Source organism: Muscardinus avellanarius (genome assembly GCF_963383645.1).
Source record: "Muscardinus avellanarius genome assembly, chromosome: 10".
Taxonomy (NCBI): Eukaryota; Metazoa; Chordata; class Mammalia; order Rodentia; family Gliridae; genus Muscardinus; species Muscardinus avellanarius.
The window spans coordinates 15,128,158-15,138,282 of NC_137796.1; positions in this window are offsets into that span (position 1 = coordinate 15,128,158).

The following is a 10,125-nucleotide window of genomic DNA, read 5'->3' on the forward strand; positions in this document are numbered from 1 at the left end:
ATATGCATAAACACACAGGTGGACATGTGGAGGAAATAAAGATGAGATCAGAAGTAACAGAGAAGGGGTCTAGATAAAAGGGGATGAGAATTCTTTGTTCTCATCTTACAGCTTTGCTGTGCACCTGAAATCAGGTCAAAAGCAAAAGAAACTCTACAGAGTGAGCCTCCAAAACCCACACATGAGCAGTCAACCAGCCCGAGAGGCGTGTCCTTATCTTTATGGGAAATTCATTCCTGGCACCGGTCCACGAAAGGGCAGCGGCTGCGAGGCTGGACCTGGAGGTGTAGGTGCATTAGAACAGAAGGCTGCTCTTCCCTTCCTGCAGCCCAGAGGCTTCTGGGTAGCGCTGCCTGGCTGGAGAGGAGAGATAAATGGGCATTCTAACCAGGGCAGAATTTCAAGTCATACAATACTGCGCTATTTACTCCAGACACCCACGGCACTGACTTCAGGCGGATTTCCCGAACTTAGTGCAAAGCAGTTCTACACAAGACTAGAGCGAAAAACCAGAAAAGAACTCCAGCGGCCCCACAGCACGGAATGCCCATCGCAGACTAACAGACTGGAGAGAGAAATACACAACTGCGAATAAATGCTGACTCTGCCTCCTCAAAAGAAAACCCCAAAGGCAGACTGAGATAAGTAGAAACCTTGTTCAGGGGCGATGGAATAATACCCACATCTGTTTAACTTGGAATCCACTGAAGAACCATATCCAATTCCATTCTGTGCTTGATACAATAATAGCGTCTGTCTACTGCTGCTGCATGGAAGTCGGGAAATGTTAAGCCATAAATAGGTGTGATTCCGTCTACTTGGTAACAATTTTCCGGCAGCCTTAAGAGTGATTCTGTGGCCGTGGCCAGGTCAGAGAACACATGTGCCTGAACAGGCCCCGCATGCTACAGGCCGTCCGCTGCCCGGAAGGCCCAGAGAATCATCCAGGCCCTGGGCTTCACGTCTGCTAATAAGTGCATCTGTGCTATTTCCAGCGTGAACATAATTCAGCCTGGAAGTGAAAGCTGCTAGCTCAGTTCATTCTGCGAGGGGCCCGCAACTACCGGGAGATTCTGGTTAGAGCGGGGTTTGGGGAGGGAGGGGAGGCGGTTGGAAGATCAGAAGCAAAACCAGATAAATCTAGGGACCCATCCCATATGTGCTTTAAGACATGAACTGGGGCTTAGGAGGATATGCTTATTATTTTTTTAACCATGTATATAGACAGAAAGCAGGACAAAGCAACTAAATCCTTGTTTATACTCTGCCATGTTCTAAATACACACATGATGTAATTTAGCCAGCGATCCGGCATTAGATTCCCAATACTTAGATCCTTACTCAAAACACCCATGCTAAGCCACTTGCCCATCGGTGGCCTGAACAGTGCTCCGGATCTGGATATGATCACCATAAAGCGCTCGTTCCCTCCCAGGTTTGGAGAAGTCTGTTTCACCCAACATAGCGGCTTCAACACGCTCCCCTACGCAGCAGGTGCACAGCTCACACACCCCAAACTCCACCCAGCCCAGCTAAACCCAGCACCTCCCTCCCCATGCTGATGGTCGCCAAGGTTAAAATGTTCCTTTGCCGGCACCCAAAACTTCTGCATCTCCTCTCAATTTCCTGAAGGTCCCTCTCAAAAGACCCTGATTCTGATTTCTACATCTCTGTCATCGGGCTACGGAGGGAAGGCTCAGAGACTTGCTAAAAGCACACCATCTGGCCCATTACGGCTTCAATCTGGCATCTCATGATGGTGAATTTATCTTAAATAACTTCTCCTGATTAAAGTAGCGTGAATTCATTATAAAAAAAAATTAGACCTGTACAAAGAGACTCAAAAGCTAAAGTAAAAGTCGCCTATAATGCCACCAACCAGAGAACGGTGGTAAGTAGGTGATTTCTTGGGCCCTCTTCCCCTGCATGTCTAAAGTTACAGATTTTCTTCATCAACCTTGAATTGCACTGCTCCTTATGCGAGCTTTTAACTGAATTTAGCATGCAATTTTCCCTACAACATTAAATATCCTCAACATACGTTGGGACTAATGGCCTACGGACACAGCATAATCCTACCAAATGCTAATTCTAGACACTTAAACAATTCCCAATATATTTCTGTTAATAAATGCCCACAAGTCTTTGTATGGGTAGAACAACAAAATTAAAAAAAAAAACCCTAACAACCCTATTACCTTCCACCTAAGTAGGACTAAGCATGGTTCTAAGTACTTTACACACACACACACACACACACACACACACACACACACACACTTTCATTTGATTCTTGTAATAGTCCATTTTGCAGATGAGGACACTGGGGCTTAGGTAGTTGAGTAGAAACTGTACACTAGTTCAGTCAGCCTTTGAAGTCACTTAAACCCTCCCCAACTATTCTGAAACTTAGCTTCTTATACATAGCATTCTGTCTCTATTTCCTTAGCATACATTTCTAGAAGCAGAAACGCTGGCTCAAAAGCTAGGAACATTTAAGATGCTGCCGTGTGCCAACATGTCCTCCAAGAAAGCCCTTCCAACTCCCGCTCCCAAGAATACAAGAGCATCAATTTCCTGCATCCTCAGCATCAGAAAGTATCACTTCCTTAAAAAAAAAAATGTTGTCAACCTGGCAAGTAAGAAAAGGTGTCATTTTAACATAACATTGTTTGCTGGTAGGAGAGAACCTGTCTGCAGCTATCTGTGAACTCCCTGTTACTTCTACGGTGGGGTGTGCAGGGGTTCCTTTCCCTTAGTGATCAATCAGAGCGCCATATAGAATTTGACTGGCAATTCCTCAACCCTGATTCTCTGCCAGGGTCCACTATCCCACAAGCTCCTGGACCACAGAGAGCCCCACCTACTCACATCACAGCTCAAACAACATTCTCCGTCCATCTTCGGGTCCCAGCCCTTCCCAGCAGTGGCCTCTGCCCCCGCGGCAGGTCCTGGAAGGAGCCTTCGGTGAGCGCTGACGGAGGGCATCAACAGTGCTGGCAATTCCTTGTGCAGAGAAACCAACTGTGGCGGTTCATGAAAAGCCGCACTGATGCCAGGCCCCAACCCCAAATACAGGATGGGGGGCTCCGGAGGCAAGGGCATGGCATTGGCTTCAGGTGGGCTAGGAGACCCTCTGTCTCCTCTTCAAGATCACCATGTCCTCCTAGTCTTGGCCAATGGCTTCTCTGCTTCCCTGTTCACTCCCTCCAGCAGCCCTTGCCGTCTTTTCTCCTCTTTGCTTCTCCGTCATACTTCTCCGATTCTCCTCCTGCCTCTCTGATCCCCACGCTGCTGCCCTCTTCCCATTCCCATGGCTCTTCAGTGTACCCTTTTCTGCCTGCCCCCTAAAATTTACTACCATGGCAGCCCACAGAGACCCTCCTCCCGGCCCTCCTGTAGTATTTAAGTGGCCGTCGTACATTTTTACCCTCTTTGCTCCCTGCTCTTATCTCTGTACATCAATTTCTTTAACTTCTTCTGTGGTTTCAATTACTGAAACTATGAGTTGACTCCCAAAACAAAACAAAAAAAATTTCCATTCCGGACTTATCGCTTGAATATGCGTCTCCGTACTTTCAGCAGACCACAATATGTCTGTAAGTGGCCGCTTTCCACCACTCACAGCTCAGCCTAGATGGACGCGTCCGAAGGGAGCTGCCCCTCGCCCACTGCCCTAGTCACTCTGGAAGGAACTTCTGGTTGCAGAAAATAAAAGGAGAGATCATCTCCCCATCCCTGGTCACCAAAGGCCTCTCCTATCCAAGAACCACCTGCGAGAAATTCAAACTTCAACTCCCTGAGACTGCTTTGAAACACTCTACAATCTACCCTACACTGCAGCAGTGTCCACTTATCCACAGATGATGCGATCCAAGACCACCAATCCCAGTAGACGCAGGAAATTGAAAATAGCTCCGTACCCTAGAATTGAATGCATTTTAAATGGCAACGAAGCCCTTATCACACACCGTGACCCTTTATGTGTGTGGTACTAGGGATTGAACCCAGAGGCATTCTACCTCCAAGCCATACCCCCCAGCCCTATTCTTATTTTTTACTTTGAAACAGCATCTCACTAGGTTGATGAGCGTCTCACTACTTGCTGAGGCTGTCCTCGAACCTGCGATCCTCCCGGCTCAGGATCTCAAGCGCTGGGATCATAAGCATGGGCCACCATGCCCAGTTTGTGGCCTTAACTTCTGCAGCCTGAGGTTTAACAGAAGAACTAGTATGAGTCCCTTTTTCCTTTGTCACAATTTCCTGGGTACAAAATGCGTTGTCACCATCAATCTTTGAAAACTCAGCAAACAGGATTTTTTTTCTTTTCTTAAAGTAGAGGACTTTCACCTTTTCATTCAGAGAAAACGCTTTATGGCTTCTCTTTACCAGCATCACTACTCTTATGTTTTGGGACCATTATTAAGTAAAATAAGGGTAACCAGAAAACAAGTACTGTGATACTATGGATAATCAATCAGATAATGAATAAGGGCACTGAATGATGCCCAAGGGGGGTAGTATATACAGCACAGATACACTACACAAACGATGAAACATGTCTCAGACCGGAAGGATGGGGCAGCCTGAGATGTCATGGTACTACTCAGAACCGTGCACAGTTTAAAACTTATGAATTTTTTTCTAGGAATTTCTATTTATTGTTTTCAGCACCACCGACCTTGATGAACTAAAACCACAAAGTAAAACCACGGCTATGGGGTGGACTGATGTGCTATCTAATCACTGTTTCCCACTTCACGGCAACCAGGAGGGTCCCTTCCATACCATCTCCCTGCTCAATGTGCTCTCATCTCTCTTCCTGCAGCTCTTTATCTTCCTCAACATTCACCCAAAGTGGAGGCATCCTTTAAAAGCACAAGCGCGAGTCTGCCTTAGGCAATAAAATCCTCTCTTGCCACTGAAGCCCTCAAAGATCTCTCTCCTCTCTACATTCCTAGAGTAACTGTGGCTATACTGTCCATCAGAAAACAATCTCTCCTGTTTCATCTCGTTTGCTTTCAACTCTATAACTCAAATATAAGCTGCTTGAGGGGGAAAAAAAAGCCAGCCTGTATTTCTATTTATCGCCTAGGATAGTGCTGAGCATGTAGTATGGGGGAGAAATCTAATTAATAGTATACTTTCTTCCTCTAAGAGTCATCTTAAATAATGATGACAGTGTGTTGGTCATATATATGTATATATGCATGCATATCACTGAACATATATATATATATATATATATATATATATATATATATATATATATATAGTCTAAATTCTGAGCTCTTTGAGTAAAGGTCTGATCCCAGCCAGCCCTTGTTCTAGACATCTTAAATAGTCAGTCAAGCTGTGTATGGTGGCGCACACCCGTAACAACAGTACTTGGGAGGCTGAGACAGGAGGATTGTAGAACGTTCATGGCCAGCCTCAGCAACGTAGAGACTCTCGACAACCTAGCAAGTCTCTATTTAAAAATAAAGCCGGGCATGGTGGCACACGCTTGTAATCCCAACAATCAGGAGGAGGAGACTGGAGGATCAAGGTTCGCAGACAGCCTCAGCTACTTCGCGAGGCCCTTCACAACTCAGTGAGACCCTGTTTCAAAAAAATTTTTAAAAGACTAAAAAAATAGGGCTGGGGGTGTAGCTCAAAGGTACAATGCCCCTGGGTTCCATCCCCAGTACTGCAAAATAAATAAATAAATAAATAAATAAATAAATAAATAAATAATGGGGTATAGCTCAGAGGTAGAATGTCCCTGGATTCAATTGCCAGTACCAACAAAAAACTTGGTCAGTGTAGCAGAAAGTCAAGCAAATCCTAAATTAAATCCTATTAGGGGTGGTTACGGATCAGGTATAAACTATATGAAACCAAACCAGAGTTTCTGCCTCTTGGGAAGTGTGATCACCAGAACAACACCATCATGAGTCTACTCCAATACTTTATTCCTAATTATGAAAATATTTATGTCCATAACAGATACTGTGAAAAGGATATAAGAACCCAAAGAAGTTGGAAGGAGCCAACATCCCCACCGCTAAAATACATCCACTCTTCTTGGGTAGTTCTTAACAGGACACTCACTTGAACCGCTGGTGCGGCTGCTGCAGCTCAAGGCTACACAAACTCAAGAAACCTGGAAGATGCCCCCTTTGCTGCAGTCTCCGCGCGGCGGGAAGCCGGCGCTGGCCTGAAGAGGCCTTTGCCACAGCTCCAATCTACATGCGTGCGAATGGGTGACACGGAGCAGCGGCTTTTCTCCGGTCCCTCCACAGCTACTCGCAGCACCTGGGAAAGCCCTGCCGACCTCCCCGGAGAGAGGAAGCAGGTCTCCTCCAGTGAGTCCTCCGGCTGGCCTTCCAGGGCAGCAGGGAAGCCCCGTGAAGTGCGTGGGGGACTTGGGTGAAAAGAAGTGCCGGCCACAGGACTCCAAAATGACTCTGGCAAATAGGAGTGTGTTCTCCTCTTAGCAGGAAGAATGCCACATCATCGGCGGCTCACTCTGGGAAAGAGGCTCCGGGATGGGTCCACGACAGCACTAATGAGTCTGCCCCTCGGAAGCTTGTTAAGAAATAGGATGGGGGGGGGGGCTCACACGCAGGTGCACACTCATGGGTTCACACTCACGGGTTCGCACTTGGCCTCTCACCAGCACCAGCACTGAGAGATCTTCAGATGGTCATTAGCATAAAGAGCTTTTCAAGTAGTGGGGAGCAGGCAGAGTCCCCAAAGAAAGCAGGAAAGGCTGCTGGAAGGTAGAGCCATCAGCAGGGGCCTGGGAGATGATGGCCACTGCACGGGCAGACCCCCACAGGACTTCCCTGCACCCGAGGGTGTGCACCCAGCTGGCACCCTCGGGGCCGCCCTGGGTTGCCTCACCCCACTTCCCCTCAAGAAATTCTCTCTGAAGTGACTCGCTTCTCGAGGCGGGAGATGGGCAAATGTGCTTCATGCCGAGTAGTCCTCAGACCCTAGAGGCCTCGGCAGCGATTTCCAATGTCCATTCACTGCCGATGGCAAAGGTGGACAGCGGCAAGAACCGCCACCCGGGCCTGCACGAGGGCCTGCAGGGGACACGGGTTCTGTGTGTCCTCTGAGTGTGGCTGCCAACCGGGAGGGCAGGTAATGAGACCTGACCAGCTGCCCTGTTCTCTGTATCTTCTCCATCCCACAGGGGAATTCTGAGTCCCATGCTTACACTGTTAATTATGTTTGGTTTGGGTTGTTTTGTTTATATAGGGGATTGAATTCAGAGGCACTCTGCCTCTGTCCTATATCCCCAGCCCTTTTCATCTTTTTGATTTTGAAACAATCTTGCCAGGTTGCTTAAGGTCTCCATAAATTGCCAGGATGGCCTCAAACCTGAGATCCTCCTGTCTTAGCCTCCCAAGGGCTGAAATTACAGAAGTATGTCACCATGCCTGGCTATATTGTTACTTCTGATCAAGAAAAACATATCAAGACATGTTTACCACTGGCCGCTGAACTATGAACTATTATGATGTGAGACTATCATGCACTAATAAAAGTATATTATCCGGGCCTGGTTGTGCACGCTTGTGATCCCAGCATTTGGGAGGCCGAGACACAAGAAGATCTTGATTTGTGAACAGCCTCAGCTCCTTAGCGAGGCCCTTTGCAACTCAGTGAGATCTTGTTTCAAAATAAAGAATAAAAAGCAGGGCTGGGGGTGTAGCTTGGAGGTAGAGTACTCCTGGGTTCATCTCCAGTACCCCAAAATAAATAAATAAATAAATAAATATTTAAACATTATTTTAGACAAAATAAAAGAGCAACTTTGGTAATTAGTCAAAACAACAGAGGAAGCCGGGCATGGTGGCGCACACTTGTAATCCCCGCGCTTGGGAGGCTGAGACAGGAGGATCGCCCAGGTTCAAAGCCAGCCTCAGCTACTTAGTGAGGCTCTCAGCAACTTAGTGAGACCCTGTTTCCAAATAAAAAATAAAAATAGGTCTGGGAGTATAGCCTGGAGGTATAAAGCCCCTGGGTTCCATCCCAAGTACCATCAAACAGAGGAAAATTTCTTCTTAAAAGGATATGGATAAAAACTAGGGCTGCCGGGCGTGGTGGCGCACGCTTGTAATCCCCGCGCTTGGGAGGCGGAGACAGGAGGATCGCGCAGGTTCGCAGCCAGCCGTGCGCTGGCTTAGGAGACCCTGTTTCCAAAATGAAAATGTAAAAATAGGTCTGGGAGTGTAGCCCCGAGGTAGAAGGGCTTCCAGGAACCCCAGTACCACCAGAAAAAAAAAAAAAAAAAACCACTAGGGCTGGGGTACAGCTCAAAGGTAGAATGCCCCTGAGTTCCACCCCAAGTACCGTTAAAAAAAAAAAATGTATATGGACCCAGCCAGGCATGGTGGCACATGCTCGTAATCCCAGAATCCCAGCATTTGGGAGGCTGAGACAGGAGGCTCACGGTTCATGGCCAGCCTCAGTTACTTAGGGAAGCCACCTGCAACTCAGTGAAGAATAAAAAATGGGGCTGGGGGTGTAGCTCGGAGGTAGAATGTCCCTGGGTTCCATCCCCAGCATCACGCCCACACCTTCCAGAAGCCACCAGGAGAGCCAAGCAACTGCAGGTAATATTTACACCCTCATCACCCCAGCGAAGATGGCTCTCCTCCTCTTGCCGCTATCTTGGGCCAATGTGGCTGTGAAGAGTCACCAAGACCACGCTAAATACTATTTGGATTAATTATGCTTGAAAGTCTCTTATCTGAGCACTGCTAAGACCGAACAATTGAGTTTGGGAATGCGTGTGGTTACATATTTTTCCTTAATGGCTTCCTGAACACCCTGGTTAGGTCTGATCCCAGGGGAGAAATTGCCAGTCCGAGTCATAAAATGTGATCAATGTAGATCAAGACCCTGTGCTAAGTGTCTAGGATAAGAGGAAGAAACCTTACTTGCTCCAACGTGCAAACATAATAAAAATGCATGCTCTTCTGCAGAGCTTCAGCTCCCTTCCTTTGGCCCCCAGAACTCTGTTCATCTCACCAAATATTCAGTCAGCAGTTCTCAGGGTGGAAAGGCTAGAACAAGAGAAAATTTCAGAAACTATTTCTATGGCTCCAAATTCCCACAGTAGGTCATGGAAAGACCAGGAGAAATCAAATCTGGCTGGCGAATGGGGCCTCATTTTTTTTTTTTTTTTTTGCCTCAATAAAAGAGAGGCTACTGGGACCCTGACCCAACTGGTCTTTAGTTTTAAGCTCCTCTATAAAATAGTTGCCTGAAAACTCACTGGCTGTCCTAATGATTTTCATTCATTCACAAAACAAACATTTCCCACCGAGTGCCTACAATATACACAGCACCCCTCCTATCAATACGGATTCCTTCGAGCTTGTCCTCAGAGTCCAGGCATGCGCCACCCAAGTGGTTCACACTTCATGTGGCCACGGGGATTCAGTCCATGACGTGCCTGTCTCGCTTACCACTGCCCCCATTCAGAGCTTTCCCGCCCCAGCGTCAGAAACTGTCTATCAACCAGGTGTGGTCACAGGGATCTGATGTCTGCAGTGTTTAAAACTGTGGTACAGCGGCTGGGCATGATGGTGCATGCTGTGATTCCAGTACTTGGAGGCTGAGACAAGGGGACCACAGGTTTGAAGCCAGCCTTATCAATTAGCAACTTAAAGAGACCCTGTTTCAAAATAAGAAATAAAATAGGGCTGGGGGGTGTAGCTCAGAGATAGAATGCTCCCGAGTCCAATCCCCAGTACAAAAAAAAAAAAAAAAAAAATTGTGGTCCAACCATTGCAATATATGGCTTGGCAGGCTGAGCCCCTGTGGTGCTAGAGAAGAGGAGCCCCAAGATTTTGGTTCAATTCTACCCGTACCCTAGATGTTCTTGTCTCAGGGGGTCGCCTTCCATACACTAAAGAGCAGTAGGGACCTCTGAGAACGACCACTAATTGACAGCAAAGATTCCCGTCCCTCTGGGATGAAGAAGGACGACCTGTCCTTACGCTATGAGAAATTGCCAGAACCACCAAGCCGGCCTACACACAAGCCTTTCTTCTGTTCCTTGATGTTGTCGGGTTGATTTCATTTCTCCTGGCTCCTGTTAGGCGGCCCAACAGGTTCCCCACA